General features: G+C 43.6%; 1 long non-coding RNA gene across 2 annotated transcripts in view; it reads right to left on the bottom strand.

Moving 5' to 3' along the window:
- Positions 1-21,258, bottom strand: part of LOC102149679 (uncharacterized) — a 37,498-nt gene extending 16,240 nt beyond the window's left edge. For both annotated transcript variants that reach the window (XR_002808879.2, XR_011440172.1), the window contains exons 1-4: positions 21,028-21,258; positions 20,735-20,847; positions 15,824-15,926; positions 15,376-15,411 (exon numbers count right to left, since the gene is read on the bottom strand). This is a non-coding gene — a long non-coding RNA (uncharacterized lncRNA). The remainder of the gene's footprint in view (positions 1-15,375; positions 15,412-15,823; positions 15,927-20,734; positions 20,848-21,027) is intronic.
- Positions 21,259-21,869: the final 611 nt, after the last annotated feature.

The raw sequence follows: 21,869 nt of genomic DNA on the forward strand, positions 1-21,869 counted from the left end.
AGGCCTCTTCTTGCTTCCCTGTAGTATCTCTCCTGTGCTTGGGCCTTGAAAGTGAAAGTGATGGAGAAGAGAGAGGAGGCGGCTGCTGCCCCATAGCCAAGAAACAGCTCTTAGCGAAGCTGTGAAGGAGAAAGATAACCCTCTTACCGCAGGTGTGTTTGCAGGTGGCGCTGGAAACCCTGCTGGTGTGGCGAACACTGATGCTTGTAACCTCAGCTAAAAAACACATCGTATATGTTTGCTAATTACAGAGAAGTAGAAAAAAGAAAAAAATGGTTCATCATTCTATCACCATATAAACGTGCTAACATTTTTTTCTCGTATAAATGTTTCCTTATATAAAAATAATAAATGTACATGGTAGAACGAAAATCAAACAGGCAAAATATAAAACAGAAAGTAAAAGTCTGTTTACATATGCTTCCCCAGACTTCCATACATAGATGTCTGAGTGCCCGCTCTTTTGTTTATTTACATAATGTAGATGATGCTGCTCGAATTCTTTCCCTTGCATCTGTGTTTTTCACTTTTTGGAACTCTACTTCAATTTTTTTTTAAATTTCTATTATTTATTTATTTATTTATTTTTTTGAGGAAGTTTAGCCCTGAGCTAACTGCTGCCAATCCTCCTCTCTTCGCCAAGGAAGACTGGCCCTGAGCTAACATCCATGCCCATCTTCCTCTCCTTTACGTGTGGGATGCCTACCACAGCATGACTTGCCAGGCAATGCCATGTCCACACCCAGGATCCGAACCGGGGAACCCCGGGCTGCCGAAGTGGAACATGTGCACTTAACCACTGCACTACCAGACTGGCCCCTACTTCAATACTTTAATTGGACTCTAATGGCTGTATATTTTCTTAAACCAATCTCCTTTGCAGATGTATTGATGGATACTAATTTCAACTAATGATTAAGGATTTTAACACTTTGGAATTAAAACAAGGATCGAAAATGACATCGCCTCAGTTGTCATTCATTAATTTATTCATCTATTCAACAGCATTTACTGAGCACCTAATATAAAGCCCGAGGTTTTATTAGGTGCCAGGAATGCCAAGTAGGACAATGGTCCTTGTGCCACATGAGTCACAGCCTAAGTGGAGTGGGAGCTCAGGATCCAGAATCAGTGTCACAGCTGAGATTCAGGTGAGTGAAAGACGCAGCTGCTGCACAGATTAGACTCACTAAGTGTCTAATTAATGTAAACCGAACATGGAGAGGGTAGTGAGGAGAAATGCTCAGAAGGCAACAGGAAGCAGCTCAGTGTTGCTGCAAGAATCTTGGAGCCATCAGGGTGCCAGTTTCCTGAGGGGGCCTGGAAGGACCTGAGGCTCAAGACAGAGGCTGGGGTCAAAGTCACTTCATACAGGTCCTGGAGTTTGAACTTTATCCTAAAAGTCATGGGGAGCCAACTGCGGTTCTAAATATTGAAGGGAGAAGGGACTTGCTGAGGGGCGTGATAATGTTTAGATAATCTAAGAAAAAAAGAGCAAAGGCAAAAGATAAAAACAGGAAAAAAATCTTCTGGCTACAAATTAGTTCTCAACATAAAGGAAGGGAATCAGAGCAGACTTCAAATAAAACATGAGCATGGCACATGCTGAGGGCACAAACAAGACCCCATGTTGTAGAGGGCAGTTAAGAAAGGCACGGGAAATTTTCACAGATTATTCTCACAAGTCATTTTGATGAACTTTCATTCTTAATAAATGTACTTTTGTAACATCCATCAGGTAAGATTGACCTCGGCAAAGGAAAACTAGAATTCTGTCCACTGGTGAGCTGGAGCCAGTTAAATTGGTCAGGGTGGGAGTGCTTACACCATGGAAATTAGCATGCACTGCAAATCAGGTTTAAGTTTTGCTTTGTTTTCTCAAATGCCTGTTAAGCCCTTATGAGCACACCACCGGTCTCTTTCCAGTGAAGGAGCTGGGAGTCATTGAAAACATCCACAATTTAACTCCTTTCAGAGATAGCAAAATGTTCCCGTGCCCCTCTCCAACACCCCCAAGTCCTAAAATCCATTTCATTACCAAGATTATCAGCTTTTTGGGGCCAGCCCCTGGGCCGAGTGTTTAAGTTCACACACTCTGCTTCGATGGCCCAGGGTTTCACTGGTTCAGATCCCGGGCAGGGACCTAGCACTGCTCATCAGGTCATGCTGAGGTGGCGTCCCACATAGCACAACCAGAAGGACCTACAACTAGAATATACAACTATGTACCCGGGGGCTTTGGGGAGAAGAAGGGAAAAAGATTAGCAACAGATGTCAGCTCAGGGCCAATCTTTAAAAAAACAAAAGGATTATCAGCTTTTCAAAAACTGCGTGATCAAACACATCATTACAGTTGTAAAGGGATAAAAAAAGTAAAAAGTATGAGCATGAAGACAGGTCCTGTGACTCTCGTGCCCAGCCCTGGTGGAGACGGAAGGCTGATGACTGGTGGCGGTGACAGCTCTCCGTTTTAAGAGCCTGTCCATCACAGTGAGGGGACCTGGGCACAGGGGCTGCAGCCCAGCAGAGGCCTGAGGTAGCTCGATGATTCACAGGGAAGCAGACCAGCCTGTTTGGCCAGTTCTCGGAGTGTTTTCCAGACAGTCCTTAATAGCTTTGGAGCTGCTAAAGTCTCCTCCGAGCCCCAAAGTTTCATTTCTTCTAGGAAATTACAGAGAAGTATTTATTCCACTGCTGCCATTTTGGTATAACTTGATGTCTTCTCTCTCCATAAATGCTGCTCAAGAGCCAAAGTAACGGGACTGGATCTGTCCTCTTGGTTTTTTTTTAAGTGTCCGTGATCATGCTACAGAGACACCTGCAGCCCGTGAGTTCCGGAGCCAAAAGAAAACAACAGTCCTTTGACGAGCCTGTACCCGCAGCAGTGCAGGAGGCCCCTGCAGCGGCGGGGGCAGCCAGCCCACCGCCTCTCTTCGTTCTCCTGAGCGGGGTGGGAGTGTGGGGGTCAGAACTGAGGAACGGAGCTGACTAGCCCAGACTGGCCTGAGAGCCTGCAATTCCGGTTGAGATAATTGCTTTATTGGCTCATGTCTAAAAATACGAGGGGAAAAAGTGACTGTCGTACATCATCTCAGCAGGATTGAAAGTTTCACCTGATTGTGCAAGTGCATGAAACGCTAGACAGATCCTTGGACGTGAGTGGGAAAAGACAGGAGGGGTGGGAGGGCAGGGCTGCCCGGTCGCAGGTTCTAGGCTCAGACAGATTCCCACCCTCTCTCCAAAACAGAAGACCTGGCCCTGCTGTTGGGCACAGAAAAGTGAGTCAGGGCTGGCTCTAAGGGTGACATCCTGAAGATCCATCGGTACTGTTTCCTTATTCATATATCACTAAACATCAGTTACAATGGCTTTCCCATCCCCCTCCCCTCAGTGACCACCCAGCTTAACCCTTCTCAGAAAACCTCTTTGCTTTGGGAGGGTTTCCGTGAACACAGCCCAGACTTATGGGAACACCTTGCTGGCCTTTCCTTGTTGAGGGCATGTGAACGGGGATGTTAGCACCAGTCACCTTTCTTCTTCTCAAGTAACTTCACGGTTGCTAGGGCAACAACGCACCCTGAGTTGTCGGGAACCAAGGGGTCTCCGGGATGCGGGACTTTCATTGTTAAAATCAGGAAAGCTCCTGGCACGTTGGGCTGAGTTGGTCGCCCTAATTATAGCAGTGTCTGGTGAGGCGTCGAATGAGTAAGACAGCTGATGAAGACTGCTGAGGGTTGGAATCAGCGGCCTCACAGCGGCTCGGAGTTTTGCAGAGAGCTCTGTGTGTTACAGTGCACTTTCACACACACAATCACATTTTAATGTTAGAGCCAATGAAGGGGGGCTGAGGGGGTATTGTTACTGCTTCACGTTGATGAAAAATGGAGCCACAAAGATTAAGTGACTTGCCCAATGACACACATGGCTGGTTGGTAACAAAGACATGGGCGTCGCCTCTGCCTCCCTGTGGAGTGATTGAGTGGCTGACGCCCAGGGTTCTGTCTGCAGCACCTGGGTGCCTCTCTACTCATAGGCAGACTGGACCTACTGTTTCTCTCGTGACTTGGCTTTTTGTCATGATGCTTTGTGGAGGAATGACACTCCTGCCGTGAAGAAGAATTAAACGGTAATTCATGACCATTATCCCCCAACCACTACCCAACAGGAAGCCCAGACGCCAGGATGAGCAGTGACCTGCACCCAAAGGCTCGCTTGCCAAAGACCACGGTGAGCTGGCCTGTGAGGTCTCCCGGGGGAGGGAAGAGCTGAAGGCCGGGCCAGCCCCGCAGAGAGCGTGGCATGGAGGCTCCCAGGGAGAGACTGAGAGCTGTGCATCTTAAGCCAGCTGACGGCCCAGCAGTGGACAGCCCCGGGGCCTAGAAACGTGAGAGGCCCCCAAGGTTCTTGGAGGAGAAACATGATTCAGAATTTATCTTTTTCCCATAAAACACAGCAATGAGTTAAGGCTACATCTGAAATTTGACTCTAAGACCAGTGATAGTCTCTAAATTCTGGTCACAACACACATAACCTGCTATCATGTAGAAGGGAAACCCTTGGTAAAGTTAGGGAAGGAACAGCGAAACCAAAACGCACCAGTTCTGTATGTTTTTCAACGACAGTCACGAAAGTATAACTATCTATGGGGAAAATCATGAATCTGTGGTTTCTCCAGGCAGTTCCATGGCCATTTTAAGACTTCAAACTGCATCTGATTTATGATAAAGGTCTTTTAAAGAAGGAGAGCTTGTTTGATATTTAAGAATGATATAAGCACAATCTGCAGTATAAATTAAGGGCTCCCTTATGCTAGTAGGGAAAAAAGGGCTCTGAGATGCAGTGGAAGCAATGTGGTGTGTTTTTCGTACAGTGTAGAACAAAGAGGTTGGGCTTCATGATCAGACAGATCCAAGTTGAAACCGCAGTGGTGCTGGGTGTGTGAACTTGGATGTCAAGTCTCAATGTTTTCATGTGCAAAATGAGAATAATAATGCCTCCGCCTCACAGACTCCTTGCATTCTTCAGGTGGATAACGTGTGCAAAGTGCCCAGGGCAGAGACCGGCGGGCAGCGGGCCTCCATCCAATGTCCTTCCCTGCCTCCTTTCTCTCTTGCATGAGCTGCTGCCCCATGCGCTACCCTTGGGGTCCCTCTCTCCCCGAGTCGGGATGTAGAAACATCATCTCCTCAGCTCCCTCTGCCTCATTGTCCTTGAGAACAGTGCACAGAACATGGAACACAAGAAAGTTTCAAAGGGTTTAAAATCTTCGGAAGTTTTTCCAAGACTGGAGACCCTGACACATCTGGGGTGCCACGTGGTAAGCCCCTTCCACTATCAGTGCCACGTCTCCTACACTAGGAGTAAGCCATCATATTTGTTTTACAAGTTGTAATACTCAAGTTCGTTTGGAGCAATTGAAATGCTTACAGTATAGAAAAACATCTCCAGCCCACCTTAGAAAAAGCGGCACGGACATTTTCTTCCTTGATATAAAACTAATAGCATCGCTACGGGGTCCATGAAATAGGTTCAGATCTCCTGCCCTCACACTGGGCAGCATCCATTTCAATGTTACCGCTGAGGCCCTTCCTCACCCACAGAGAGGCGATAGACTTTAAATGGCGTGATGGCTATGAAAGCTCCTAGAAGGGTCCCTGGCTCACAGAAAACACAGTCTCCTTCCTTCCAACTTTTATTCTGGGTTCTAAAGTTATTGAGGTATTTTACATTGGTATCATGCTAAGTCTTCTTGCCAATATACACACAGGAATGAATTCTGGTGGACATATACGTGTTTAGAAAGGGGGCCTAAGGAAACAATTTTTATTCCAAGTTATCTTAAAGTCTCATGCATAGAGTGATACTGTTATTGTTTCAGTTGTTAGGAAACTGCATGAATATGGGTGAGATAAAAAAGTTGAATTATGTTGCTTCTAGTTGTATATCAACCTTCATCTAGTAGTGATTGACTGTTAATATTAATCTACTATTAATATTTCCTGTTATAACAGTTATGATTGTTTTCATGTATTAGAAATGGCCGTGTTGTTGTCCCCTGTAAAGTGTGTAAAATAGAAATTACGTGTAAATGAAGTTGCCCGTGGCTTTAGTCATGATGAAGGAAATCTCAGAATTCTTAGATATAAAAATGATCAGATTGGGGCTGGTCCCATGGCCGAGTGGTTAAGTTTGTGCACTCTGCTTTGGTGGCCCAGGGTTTTGCCAGTTCGGATCCTGGGCACAGACATGGCACCGCTCATCAGACCATGCTGAGGAGGCGTCCCACATGCCACAACTAGAAGAATCTGCAAGTAGAACATACACTTATGTACCGGGGGCTTGGGGAGAAGAAGAGGAAGAGGAGAAAAATAAGAAGATTGGCAACAGGTGTAGCTCAGGTGCCAATCTTTAAAAAGAAAAAGAAATGCTCAGATTTATTTGCTTATAGAAATGGCTGAAAATGTCAGAATTTTTAATATTTATCTGTATATTCTGTTTCTAACTGCACTAAGATAAACGGTATATAAATGTCCGTGTGTTTCTGTATTTTTCCATGTTGGGATACGCTCTGGTCTTTCTCTAACATGCCGTGGAAAAAAATGAAAGCTGAAGTTGAGTTGAACTGATTTGGATAAAAATATGGATTGCTTTCTATTTAAGTTTTCAAAATATTAATGATCGATTACCAAATAAATTTTGTTGTTGGTCAGTTCCTCTATGGTTAAAATGACGCATCTTGGGAATAAAATAAATATTGAACCAGGGGCATCTTCTAAATGTTAACCAAGAAAAAAATGACAATGAGGTTTATGGACTGTTAGGGACTGAGTGTTTGTATCCTCCCAAAATTTATATGTTGAAGCCCCAACCCCCAATGTGATGATATTTGGAGGTGGGGCTTTTGGGAGATAATTACGGTTAGATGAGGTCATGGAGGGGTTGGAGCCTGGTCCCATGGGATTAGTGCCCTCATAAGAAGAGAGACCAGAGAGTTTTCTGTCTCTCTCTGCCTGATGAAGACAAAGTAGCCACCTACAAGCCAGGCAAAGACCTCTCACAAGAACCCAAACCCTGCTGGCGCCTTGATCTCAGACTTCCAGCCTCCAGAACTGTGAGAATATAAATTTCTGTTGTTTAAGCCCCCTAATCTATGGTATTTTCAGGCCAAGCAGACTACTACCTCTGTCACAGGGAAGATGGACTTATGTGCTATTGCTAGGAAGGAATGATCATATATCATTGAACCTAAATGTAGTGGGGTGCCCCCCAGAACTTGAACTTGTGCTTTTATTTCTTGTTTGTTTGTTTGGTTTGGTTTTTTGCTCCTGAGTCATCCTTGAAAAAGCAAATCACTGTTGGCAGGAACACGGCTTCGTCCCCAAAACGAGGGTGGAGAATGCAGACCCTCTGGGAGTAATCAAGGCTTAATTTCAGGGACGGCAAGGAGCCCTTTAGTACGGTGAGTGTGTGGGGTCCCAAGAGGCAATAGAGTCTATGCGGCTGAGCAACTGAGAGTAGGAAGGCTCCTGTCCTCACGCTTGGTATTCGCATCCCTGAGAAGATGAAAGGGATGCTGGTTGGGGGTCCTCCAATGGTGGGCTATGGGGCCTCTTGGGACACATCACCCTGGGACCACTGGTGCCTTGGAGACTAGTTAAAAATTAAACTTGAACCTGGGAACTCAAGTGAGGGGACTCTTTGCCTAAGCTTGGTTCCCAGCAAGGGACATAGCCTCATTTCAAAGATCCGAAAAGGTAAAACCAGCTTCCTCAAAGGCATAACTCCCACTCCCATCCACACTCAGCGATCTGGGCCAGAAATCTTCCTCCTTGACCTCTAGATTTTATGGGACAACTCTTCTTTAGTGACATCATGCTTTGGCGAGAATTATGGCAGTAAATGGCTGAGCTCTGCTTGGACATGGAAGTCAGACTGACTCTCCCCCTTGGGCTGCGTATGCCATTGGAGTTCTTAGACAGGAAAAGGAAGGAGCAGCCTCAAGAGTCAGAGATTGACCTTCCTGCTTCCCTGGCGTTGTGGGTGCTGGAGCTTATTTTAAAATCTAATTTAGAACATAAAGTAAATGTATATATCCTTGCAGTGGGCAAGCTTGATGGACTGCCATCCATGCCTGTAATAATGTGTGCATGCTGGTTGTAACGAGATGCTTTGGGGAGACTTGCGGCCGAGAGGATGGTGGTTCAGAAAGGAATCGTGGTCTGTGTGTTACTTTTCAGAGGAATTGATGGAGAATTTCTTTCTCAAAGGGTTAACACGCTGTTGAATATAAAACTAAATGAGACTGAAAATTACAGACTCATTTCTGTTTGATCTTCTTGGCAATGTTCTCCTAATTCCTCTCTCAAGTCATTTTTGCAGGTAAAACAAAGGGGAGAAACATACACGATTTAACTCTGCAAAAGACAGAGTTGTAATTTTATTCTCCATTTGTGAACCTCTGTGAAGATGAACAAGCTGATGAGAGCAAATGAAGTCGGGTTGATGCCCCAGTGAATAGGCAGGTATAAAATCTGGTTATTAATGGACCATATTAACGTACCTAATTAAGTTTTTAAAAATGAAAATCAATTATGTTTTCCAGTTTTAAATTATTTGAGATTTTTTCTCACCTTTATGAACACAGTAACACTTCCAGGGTCTACAACATTTTCAGATGAAAAGGAGATTGGATTTTAATCACAACTTCTATTAAGCTCTTTATCTTGACATCTCTTCATTCCACATTTAAACCCCACCCCTACTCCCAACCATTTATAAAAAGGTTTTTCTGTTGAACTCATTCACATTCTGGTAATGTTCTTAAAGATCTGATTTAAAAAGTGTATATAGATTTGAATTATTATACTATAAAGCATCTCATAAGATGAAAAAATACACATTTCTTACGCCCTCAAAATTAACCTTCTTTTTCCAGGTTTTAAACTTAACCATGTGTTATGCAAAACAAAATGAAACAAAAATAATCCTAATTATACTGAAATTAATATTTAGGAAACAGAAAGGTGAGCACTTGGTTGAATTTTTGTTACTACTTTTGGTTTTCCACACTTTGAATAAAAGAAGGTAGGCAATAAAAATATTCCTATACTTGTACCCCGAATATTTGGTACAATCCATCCTGTTTCACAAATATGAAGGACATGTATAATTTTTCTTGCCCTGACAAAATATTAAAAAATGTGTCAAATGCACCATGGACTTGACTATTCACAGACATTTAAGGTATCTGCAGATCAGCAAGTTAATAATCCTCAATCTGCCATTTCTATTCAAAAACAAACTCTAGCTCTTGTCTAGGATTTATTAAATTGGCCATTTTGTCATTTCTTGCGAGGTGGTTCACACTCACACATTGCGATCTCAGTTCGTATCTGTGGTTGGTAAGGAAAATGGCAACACTGAGCTTTGCTCCGAAAAGGTAGAAGAACTATTAAAACAAGGAATAAGCAAAGGAATCCAAAAAAAATGAAACTTTCTGTTCTTTCTGAAATCCATATGGTTTCTAACATGATTCAGCCTTGCTTTTGTGTCTGGTAAAGTACTTTGTAGTTACAGATTTGGGCTCAATAACTGTATTTTAGTTCAGAAAGGCCAATTGTATGCAGTTAATTGTTGGACTGTTTACATTAGTCTCATTTCAAACTGGAAAAGGGCCCTGGAAAATGTTTGCAGGATCCAACACAGACAAATTTTTAATGTGGAACATTTAAAATAGAACACTGTTTTCCAATATATTGGTTGTTCTAAAGTATTTTCTATGCTGAAATTTACTCTGTACATCACCATTAATGATAAGGTATGTTAATCCTCCAAGAGGAGGATTCCAGATACTGGAAATTTCTGGTGGCCTTTGACGTACCAATATGTATATTCGATAATCAGCTTGGCAGTTTATTCCACATACTACATTTTTCATGCAGTTTTCATAGAACTGATCACTGATCAACCATGTTGTTACTGACTTCCTTGTCTGTCTCTCCCACTGGGTTGTGAGCTCCTTGAGACCAGGAACTGTGACTTTTACCTTATATTCTTCTGCTTAAGACAATCCCATCTTTGTAGGCAGCATTTGTTTTTCTTTAAGCGTTCATTGGATCCTTGCTAGGGATGAGGCACAGTGCCAAGGCTTTTATTTGAGTTGCTTCGTATCTTCAGAACAACCTAATAGCAGAGGCATATCATTGTCCTCATTTTTCAGGTGACGCAATGAAAGCGTAGATAAGACAGACGGTGACGGTGTAATGGCAGAGCCAGGTTTCAAACCCGGGCAGCCTGATTTCAGAGGCTCTGCTCTTACTTTTGTGAATATCGCTTTACAGGAATGACGAGCGGTGAAGGCGGGTGGGAGAGAACAGTGGTGAAGATGGCCCTAAAAGACAGTTATGTGGCTAATAGAATACAGTTTCCCAAATCTTTAAGCTGGATCTTTAATAGCTGTTGCTTGCTCAGCCGCACTCTCCATTCCCTCCACCATTCTATCAAATTGCCTGTGACTTACTGGAAGTGTCTCTGTATCTGCATTGTGTACACCGCTATACTTTCTAGAGGCCGTTAAAGAAGATCGGAAGTGTCCCAATCAGAAATTCATACTCCAAGGGTGCTTAGTTAAAACGGAAGGGATCTTAATGAAGAATCTACGCTCCAGTGGCAAATACTTCAAATATGCCCCAGGAGGGTTGATTATATAGCTTAAAGGATATTAGAAATTATTTTTTATTGGCAAAGTAAGTTGTGCTTATGATAAAAGGTTACGTGGAAAGATTTGTGTAGAAACCGGCCCCCCCCCCCCCCCCCACCACCGTTGCTTGCCTGGGCTCTGGGAATCGGAGCGGCCCTGTAGCCGAGCTCCCCTGATGGAGCGCTCCAGGGACGGAACTCCGGCCGGCCCTATGCTCCCACTCAGGGGAGGGTTCTGTTAGCGGATCCACCCGGCTGCCAGGAGAATACCTGTTCCATCGGTCTAGGGCTGCTTTCATGCAAGAACGCCCAGAAAAGCCATGACTGCACCAAGCTTACCCAAACCAGTCGTGGGACTATTTTATACACACCTCAGAATCTGGTGGGAAACGCTGGTGGGAAAGTCGTGAGGGAGGCGACATGCAGTTCCCACCCTCTCATCGAGGCTACCGACAGTGGTAAATTGTAAACGGCCAAGATGGCTTAGGATACCTCACAAAACCTTCCTTTCTCCTTCCACCATATCAGATAATAAACCTTGTTATTATCTCTATCACTTATGACGGTTTTTGGTTAATGATAATTAGCTATTTAAAAAATTATCCATTACATGATGCCATTTATCTCTTGCTGAAACTCTGTTACTTTGCACAGTGTATGCAAAGACCTTGTCCTCGGGTAGGGAAATGTGCGTGCATGTTACCTGCAAGTATGAACAGGTGATATCACACTTGCCTAGAAGGGCCTAGAGAAAGAGTCAGGAAGTCCTAGTGTCTGGCTAAGTGACTCTACAGCAAACCAGGGCTAGACAATTGCAAATCAAGCGTTGTATGACAGACTTTCCAGGGATGCCAGTAGCCTCTCCTGGTTCCCTCCTTTGCAAAAATAAAAATTTGATAGTGGAGAACAAACGGGGAAACATACAGCTAGGCTTTTGACCCCAGTCAGAGAAATCCATACGGTCTTTGGGGTAATCCAGAGGATGTTAGCAGAAGCAATGCAATAGGACTTCTAAACGCACTTTTGCAAATGATTACCATTGAATCTATACTAACTGAGGGAAAAGAAATCCAACGCTCTAAGCATTTACATAATAAAGAAGATGAAGCAGAATTCTCTGTTTTTCTGCCATTACTTTGTATCTGCCACTTGGCACAGATATTTCTGCAAGGTTATTTATAGTTGTGTGTTTGTTTTAATTTAGGTACTTACTCCAGGGATGTGGGTTTTAATCGAAAACTTAGACCTGCTGTGGCTAGTTGGGAAACAAAATTACAGATTTTCAGTGCAATAATTTCAAATAAAAAAATTCACAGTGGTCCAATTATTGAATATTCGTTTGAAAAAATTCTTTAGAATTTGATCTTTTCTTTTAATATGGAAAAGTTATAAGGGATTTATCAGGCTAAATTTCTTCAGTTTTCACACCTGAGAACTCAGGGCTAGAAAAGACTCTGAGACTCTCTTCTGTTTCTCCTTTCTTTCTAAGTTAAAGTGTAGAATATTTGAAAGAGGTTGTCCTTGGCACTGTCCTTAAATATCTATAAAGTGGGAGGTCCAACATCATCCTTTCATACCTATAGAGAAGTCACATTACAGTTCTCTTTATAAGCTTCATTTTATTCCATTCAGTGTAAAATTTTAAGCTCTGTCTCTGTAAAGCTGACCTTACTCTGGCTTAAATTAGGTTGCATCAGGAGGAGTTTTCAAAGTATCTGGAGAATTGCGGTACTTAGTATCTACCAAGTAAACCTAAGCATTGTATGATTGTGATAACCAATTCATCCAACATACATTTATCAAATGCCCGCAGTACAGACACTCCGCCACACGAGGGTAAATGAAATGCGTCCCTGCCTCTGAAGACAGCACCCCTGTTGGTCACCAGGAAAAAGGCTAAAGCTTGAAGCGAGTGAATCCCACCACAAGAAGTGGAATGACTACATTTTAGCTGAGGAAATGTCAAACACGAGATTTCTACATACCAACGTAATTATGTTGCTCTATGATTGTTTTTTTCTCTTTCTGCTTTGCTAAGAGGACAAAAAATACCAAAGGTGTAAAGATCAGTAATTGAAAGCAGAGAATTTAGAGCAAAGAGTCTTTCCTTGGGTTTCTCATATGCTCCCTCAGGTTAGAACACTCTTCTAGGGGAAACAAAGTTATAGAAATGAAACAGTGTCAACGTGCCTTCAAAAAGGTCCCACAGTTGATGTTTGTGTTTGATTTGCAAGGAAACAGAATTCTTACTCTGTGTTCCAATCATGGTGTAATTATTACATGAGAAAAGGTAACTCGTTACATCTGAGCTTTCCGATATTATAGACACTAGCCACATGTGGCCATTTAATTTTAAATAAAACTAAAAATTCAGTTTCTCCATCACGCTACCCACATTTCAAGTACTCCATAGCCACATGGGGCTTGTGGTTACCATATTGGAGAGCACAAATCACAGGACATTCCATTATCACAAAGAGAGCGCTGTTAGACAACCCTGCTTTGCATTAGTCACTTCCCAGATTTCTTGATTTGAAGAACAAGGTGGCTCTGACCTCCTCATTGCTCATCTGTGTTTACAATCTTGAAACTGAGTAACTGGGACTAACATTTTCTTTTATTGTGGATTCCAGATATTATCTGTGGAAATATAAGCAAGCAAAACTTCTCTGGAAGCGCTAACATTGCTGTTGTTCCCCCCATACCATGGCCATTGAGAAGACAATTTTATGTCACAATGGCCCTGATAATCACCTTTGTCTCAAAGTCCCCAGCCTGCAGAAACCCTAGATCTTTAGCCCACTCTCTCTGTTAAGATGGCTCACAGGTCCAGTCAGATGGTCCCTAAAAGTACTGCTCTGAGTGCTGCTCTCAGGATTGCTTGCACCTGCGTCTGCAGCTCCAGCTATTGGATGAACCACTGACGATTCCTCTTTGACGTCAGAGAGATGAAATTCAATTATTAGAACCACTGTAAGAATGAATATTACAGATGTCCATAAACATGGGTGGCTGAAATATGTCCTGAAGACGATTCGTGGCATCTTTTGTTCTCATTAAAATTCACCCCTTTGGGGCCGGCCCGGTGGTGCAGCAGTTAAATGCGCACATTCTGCTTCAGCGACCTGGGGTTCACCGGTTCAGATCCCGGGTGCAGACGTGGCACCACTTGGCAAGCCATGCTGTGGTAGGCGTTCCACGTATAAAGTAGAGGATGATGGGCACGGATGTTAGCTCAGGGCCAGTCTTCCTCAGCAAAAAGAAGAGGATTGGCAGCAGATGTTAGCTCAGGGCTAATCTTCCTCAAAAAAAAAATTCACCCCTTTGTTTCAATTCCCTAGTAACCCTGTCCAGCTTCCTAACAATACTATTCCTTGATCCATTTGGGCAATCAAACATATCAACCTTTCCTCAGCAAGACCTGTAAATATTCACACCAAGTATGATAGATAAAGATTACACATAACCTCATGTCCATTCAGATCAGGATTTTCCATCAAATGTGTCCAAATCAATCAGGTTTTATTACCAAATAGCTTTCCAAAAAACCTTGTTTTCAGAGCTGCTTGGATTTGGAATTGCAGAGAAGGGATTGCAGATGAGTATCTCCTTCTTATTTCTGCTTAAATGTCTCACCATCTAAGAAGGCTGCTCTGGCCATTCACACAGGACTACCTTTGAAAAGCTCCCTGGGGAACTTGCTCTTTTTTCACAGGTTGTCACAGTGCAAGCTCTTGGAAGGCAGAAAATCCATCTCTTCTGTTTCCTGCTCTATCCCTGTATCAAGTTCAGTGCTGGCAGATAATAGGGACACAATAAATAGTTGGTGAAGAGATGAGGGAGTGAGTGGGTGACGGATGGTTCCTGTCGAGCCTCCCAGAAGTGGCCCCTTTCCTCCAGTGTCTTTCTACTCTAAGTTATTGTGGCAAGGACTGCTATGTGCGTATTGATCCCTGTTTATTCCAGCTCATAGACACACAGTCAGCCTACATCTCCAGCCTCTCTTGTAGGTAGGTTTGGCCATGTGACTGACATCTTGCCAAAGAAATGCAGGCAGAAGACATGTATATCCCTGCCGTTCCTGCCCCATAGAATTCCTATGTGACCCTCCACATGCTCCCTTCCCTCTTCCACTGGCCAAACGCCGAGCCTCCAGTAAAGAACATTGAGGCTCTGGAGGGTAGCAGAGCCACGAGATGGGAAAAAGGCCCTGTGGGGCCATGTGTTAGTTTGCTAGGGTTGCTGTCACAAAGTACCACAAACTAGGCAGCTCAACCAAGGAGATTTCTCGTCTCACAGTTCCAGAGGCCAGAAGCCTATGCTCAAGGGTTAATATTGCCTGTGAAAGAAGGATGTATAACTCTTGGCTTGTAGCTGGTCATTTTCGCTTTCTCAGGGCATTCTCCCAATTTTATAAAGACATCAGTCCTATTGCATTAGAGGCCCACCCTACTCATCTTAAGTAATTACATTTGTAACAGCCCTATTTCTAAATAAGTTCACTTTCTGAGTACTGGGGCTTAGGGCTTCAACATATGAATGTTTTCAACTCATAACAGGCCACATGGAAGGCCACCTGGCCAAGAGGAGCACCTGCATTAGACTTTGTGTAAGACTCTTTTGTGTTAAGCCATGAGATTTTTAGAGTTTGCTGTCACAGCAGCTAGTTTCTCTTACCTTGAGAAGACACCATCCCATCACGCTAATCTTGGCCTTGAGAGTAACAAAGATAATAGTCAATCTATATACTATGTTTTTGGAAATGTAAAAAAAAAAGTTTCAAATTGTCCCGCAGCCTCAAGACTTGAAATTTTTCCTGGACGTCCAGCATTGGATTACTCCATCGGACAGGTCATTGTCTGCAGAAGGTCACTCTCAGTCACGTGTCAAGAGAATGGGCCTTGACGTCAAAGGACCCAGGCTTAGGGCCCGGCTCTGCCCCTAAAGAGCAGCATGACCCTAAGGTAAACCAGGCTTTTCTCTAAGTCATGGTTATTCACTCGCAGAAAGAAAACAGCACTTCCCTCTTAGCATTGTTGAGAGGATTAATCAAATTAAATTAATCTTCATGGTTTGCACACAGTCTGGCACGGAGTTAAGCGAAGCGAAGAGGCAGATTTCTCACCTGGGAACTCACCCTTCTGCATCGGCATTTAATGTCGGAGGGACAGACATTCCGCAGCTGCACCAGCAAGACAAACCTGGGAGCAGGCATTTGAAGGAAGGGCCTGTAGAAGGGCGAGGATTTATAAGGATTCTAACTCACTAGGAAGAACTTTGTATCACTCAGACCTATCCAAAGCTAGGCTACATTTTAAGGTAGTGAGTTTTCTGTCCCTGACTGCGTTCAAGTACAGATGACAAGACCACTTGGTGGAGGTAGAGTAGGGGCATTTAATCACAGGATGAGTAGTTGGGACAGATTTATAACATGCATACTCCATGATTATAAAAATAGCAGGGCCTGTTAGTATAGGATTAGAGACAAACAGGTACATGCTTATGGAGTACAGAGAGCCAAGACGTTTGTATGAAAATACACCCAGAGGAGAAACTCCTCTGGTGGGCCCTGCAGCATGGTTGGTGGAGTGATGGGAGAGAGTAGACAAGAGCCACAGCAGGGGAAGAAGAGGGCAGTTTGGAACTGGGGAGTGTCCTTCCCCAACGACACGATTTTTCATAGACCTGGCCCCACACTCCATCTGCAAAGGGCAGAAGTCTTCTCGAAAGCTATTTCCTCCGTCGTTGTCCTACTCGCAAGCCTGATGTTCTCCAGTAATCACCCCATCAAAACCAAGCCGACAGCCCAGGATTCAAGGGGCTGTCCTACCTGTGCGTCAACCCAGGCCACGCTCAGCCCCAGGCTACCACCCGCTGGGACCCGGCAGAAACACACCGTGTGTCCCATGCTGGGTGTCGGACTCCCTCTCAGGCAGCGTGTTCCTGAGCAACTGGAGAGCAGGCTGTTGACTGCAGACTTTCCCTCGCAGAGTTGGGGTTGCCAACTCTAATCCTTGCTGAAGGCTGAAAAGGGGGATCCCTTTGAAACCCTTGTGGTCAGTTAAACCCTTACTGCCTCGCATTCTTCCTCCGTAGTAACTAGCTGAGGTATGACCCCCTCTGGCTTCTGTGCTCATCCCTGTGGCACCCTGTGCTTCCCTGCCCCTGTACAGCCTCCCGTTGCTCCTTTCTCCCATATCAGTTTTCCTCTGTACCATACGGAACCTTTATCCCACAGCAAATACACTTCCTACCTCCAGGTCCACAGCCTGATGGGAACCTGGCTCTCTCCCTGGACCCAGCGCATCTCTAGCAGTTGTTGGTTCTCACACACAACACATGCCCCAGCGGAGCAGGGGCAGGGCGCCAGGCGGTCCCTGCGCCACTTCCAGCTCATCACTCCTCTACCACAGGGTGAGACCTTGCCCCTGGGAAGCCTTCTGCCATCTGGATCCGCTTTCAATTACATCCTCAATTGCTCCACAAATGGTAGAAAGGACTAATTTTAGCATTTCTGTCATTTACCAAGTCATAAATTTTGCAGCGTGAATTAATCCCACTTAATCTAGGTTGAAATCCTTGCCCTGCCCCTTGCTAGCTATTTGACCTTTGGAAAGTTACTTAACCTTTCAGAGCTTCAATATCTTTATCTAGTAAACGTGGATAAAAGTGCCAACCAAGGGAGATTGCTATGAATTGAACGACACAATGTATGTGAAATCATCTTAATAGGCAACAGATGTGAACAGAATTTGAATAGAAACATCTTCAATAGCGTGAATATAATTCACCCTGAGGGAATCAGGAGTTAGTTAGAGCTATTTTCTTAATATTAAAGACTATTTGGTAAACCTATTCTGTAGGATATGGAAATGGTAGATACATGTCATCATATATTTGTTAAAACCATAGAATGTACAACACAAAGAATGAAAACTACAGTGAACCACGGACGTCAGTTAATAGTTACATATGAATATTGGCTCATCAATTATAACAAACATACCACATTAATGCAAGATGTTAATAATCGGGGAAACTGGAGGGAGGGAGAGGAGTATATGGGGACTCTGTACTTTCCACTTAATTTGTCCGTAAACCAAAAACTGCTCAAAAAGTAATCTATTAATCACAAAAACACTACTTCTATGAAGCACATGTGTCCATGAGTTGATGAGTGTTGAAGCTGGTGATGGGTCCATGGGGTTCATCATACATCTTCTCTCTAAATTTTCCATAATAATAAAGTTTTAGGAAACATGTTTGTTTAAATTGAGTCTCTTAGTTAACCAACCAAGGGAGGTGTTTGGAGACACCATCTCCAGACATCAGGGATTCACTCTAATTCATCTAGTCAAGAATGATGGTCTATTAATCATCAAACTCAGTGTTCAGCAGAGAGGGGGGTTCAAGAACAGTTTAAGACATGATGAGTCCCCTTTTAGGAGCTTAAATCTTAGAAGCAAGAGGACCACTTACGGAAAGAGTGAGTAACACCAGAAACAACATAGTGGAGACTAAATCCACGGCGCAGAATGTAAGTCCTATGAGAAGGTTGGAGAAAACGGAATAAGAGTTCTATCAATAAATCTGAAAGTTTCCAAGTCAGGAGCTCTGCTAGATAAAATAAATGGATGTTCGACTGACTTTGAGGAACAGGTTGTCACATTCTGCTCAACCTGGATTTTTTTTTAATCCCAAAGTAAAGGACAGATGACGCTGAAACCACATAGTAAGATCTCATCCTTGAATTGGAGTGAGGAAAAAAATGAAAAAATATAAAAGCATGCTTTAAGGGCTGAATCGTGCCCAGAGCTGGGCTGGATGCTGTCTTCTGAGCGGAGCCCAGTGCCAAGCGTCGAGTGGTGGACGAAACGATCACTCAGGTGGTGGCCGGCCCTAGACTGCTAGTGTGGGCTCTCTGAGGAACTCAGATAAGGAGAACAGTTTTGTTTTAGATCAGTTTAAAATAAAAATGTGTCAACGTGCATACATGTTTTATAGATTTATTTTGGCCTTTGTAAAAATCATTGAGACCCTATGGAGTACTCATAGTAAATTTTCCCTTATTGGAGAATTAAATGATGGTTCTGCATACGATGATTCCAATGTTGACTTTTGCAGAGTTTATACATTAAGTGATTTATCAAAAAGAAAAGAAATAAAAGATTGTATATTTATATTTTCATAGCGAAGCCCTGAAATTACAACTCCTTGGGAAGCAGGAACATTTGGGACTCTCTGTGCAGAATTCTTTGTTATTCTAAAATTAGATCTCAAAATCCAATTTTCTGAAATACAAAGTCAGGGGGGTTGTAAATTTCAACTGTTTGTGGCTGTGCAGCACGCAGGTATCTCCTGATGACATTTCATTCAGATCTTGGAAGAGGAGAGTGGGGATTTGATCTAATTAATCTCTTTCTCTTTTTTAACTTGTGGAGTCTTTTGAACAGCAAAGTTTTGAGGATGCAGAAGAAGAATATCTCTACTGTGAAAATGCTTTCTCTGACTTCTCAGGGGAGCTTTTAAATCATTCTCTGGGTTTTAACTGCTGCCAATACTAGAAATTTTCCTGGTTTTAAGACACAAATCCAAGAAGCCACAGCTTTTGTCCAGAGAGGAGAGTGAACAATATTGTGCTGAGCACACTTTAGACGTGGAGTCATTGGTGGAATGCAGTGTGGTCAGGTTGAGGGTTCATCTGTATCGGCTCATTTAACCCTGCAACCACTTTGCCAAGGAGCTACCTCTATCTTTAGGGGAAAAACCTGAGGGTCAGTTTGGGACGTGCCTGAAGACACTCAACTAGTACGTGGCTAAGGATGAATCTAGATTTGTCTCAGCCTCAAAGCCTTGGCTTCCCGTCATGACGCTTTCATAGTTTCAGTCTGTTCATTCTGCGTCAACAATTCAAGCACAGGAAAAAAGGAGAGGTTCTTATCTCCTTCGCTGAAGCTGTTCAAATTATCATTGAAAATATCATCCGTATGGAAAGCAAAGAGCCTATCTTGGAATAATTTGAGGAACACTTCTGCGTTTTTTAAAAGGACCACGTATCCAAGGAAGGAATGGCATATTAATCATTAGGACCACAATCTGAATAGTCAGTTAGTTACACACCTTTTCCTTTCTCAGCAGGGACTAGGGCATTCCAAGGTACTAGAAAAGGAAAGAGATGCTCTGCGGGTTCACAAGTTGTGATTGTAAGGCAGCTAAGAAGTTAATAACAGAGAGAGGTTAGCAACTTCCAGCTGACAGTAAAACAGAAATTTTACATTCACTGAAAAAGGCCTTCATGCTTTTAGAAAAAGCCCATAGCTTTTGCTTAGCCTTCCCCTGAAATAACAGTGTAGTGAAATTTCGTCCTGGAGTCCCAGGGGTTGACCACTGGGTGCACGCTCACGCAGGTCAGCTCAGAAGGAAGAGGCTGCATATGCAGCCTGGGGTCTGGGTCTCTCCTACATCACCGTGACCCTGAACTGAACGGGAAGATGTTAGACCCTCGACGCAGATGGTATTAGTAGTAGCTACAAACATATTTGATTTTAAAAAAAGGTAAAAGCCAATTCTTCCTTAAATACAGATGATTTTATAGACACCAAACCAATGTTAGCTTAGGCGTCATGGGCATCTGGACAAGTACTGAATTTTAAACCAGAAACCTGTTTTCCAGTCCTGTGTTTGCCACCACCGGCTTGTGTGACTCTGAGCTGGGCATCAGTTTCCTTACCTGTATTAAACAGACAATAGTAATAACTTATCTCACCTAAGCCCAGAGCTCTCAGATGGATTAGTTAGTCCAGTTTATTTGGGGTGACGATTCATCCCGGGTCCCCAGGAGAAGAGGCATAGGAAGGGGGAGGCAGACTGTCCACCCTCAGAAGAAACCCTCCGCTTATGTCAAGAAATTTCACTCGAGGCCAGCTCCTCTCCCTAAATATCTCCTTATCTCATACACACCACTGCGGTTTCTTATTCAGCTTTATCAGATTTCTACAGAACTGCTACAAATTACAAGACGGAAAAGAAAGCTTACCTTCTTGGTATTAAGATCTCTGAAGTGTGTGTGCCACTTATCTATAAACAATAGCAAAATGACAGCATCTCCCCATGAGCTAGAGGGAACATCAGATAAATGCAAATGAACACCTGTGGATAGAAATTGAAACCATTCATTTCAGTCGGCTGAGTAAATTGATGACTCTGAATATCTTGATTCCTCACCAAGTCAAAAATTGACAAAAACAGAGGAGATAACCAAAGGGAAAGGTTGCAAGAAGATTGGCTCATCTTTCCTTTCCAGACACTTTTCTGGCACAAAGCTCTCACCGTCTGACGAAGTTTAGACATAATACGGAGGCTGGCTCCTCCAGTCTGGAACGTTTCGTGTCTAAAGCTCAGATCTTCTCCTCTAAGTTTTCCCTGTGGCCAACGGAGAGCTAAGTTTTTCTGAATATTTCCATAATGGTTTCCCAAGGCCAGCTGCTCTCCGCAGAAGGTCAAGTGGCCACCGTGACATGAAGTTCCCCCTTGAATGTAGACCTGGAGATTCTAAAAGGCAGTTTAGAATGTAAGTGCGTGACTGAGCAGCTGCAATCCCAGTCTCAGCTGGGGCAGAAGGATCCGCATCCAAACTCACTTCCCAGGAGGCTGGCTCATTCCAGCAGGCTCATTATGGGTTGACTCTCTTAGAAGAAATCTAGAAAGGTAAGTGATTTCCTGGCCGAGAAAGAAATTTAATTCAACAGGAAAATGGTGCTCCCGCCTTCCCAGCCCGCCCTTGAGTATTACACTTGTGATAACATTCTGTCTTTTTACGGCTCAGGGAGGCTCTGAAATGCAGTGTCTCCTGGAGTCTACATGGGCTTCATACCACGGCCTTCATTGCTTAATGAAGGAGCCTGAAGTTCTGTTTGACGACTGGGAAGAAAAACCAGCGTCCCGCCCAACCAAACTGAACACTGGGAAATGGAACAGCACGTTTGCATCAAGCGTTCCAACTCCTGGGATGGGGGGTTTCAGCAAAATACTTAAAAGCTCCTAAGGGTGAATCAGAATGAGAGACCATCTTTGTAGGAAGGAGGTGCTCACCTGGGTGGACTTTCCAGAGAACTGAGCGGAACCCCAGAAGTGTGGACGTGACTTTGTTTCAGGAGACTGGTCAGAATTCC

This window comes from Equus caballus, chromosome 6 (assembly GCF_041296265.1).
Source record: "Equus caballus isolate H_3958 breed thoroughbred chromosome 6, TB-T2T, whole genome shotgun sequence".
In the NCBI taxonomy this organism is placed as follows: domain Eukaryota; kingdom Metazoa; phylum Chordata; class Mammalia; order Perissodactyla; family Equidae; genus Equus; species Equus caballus.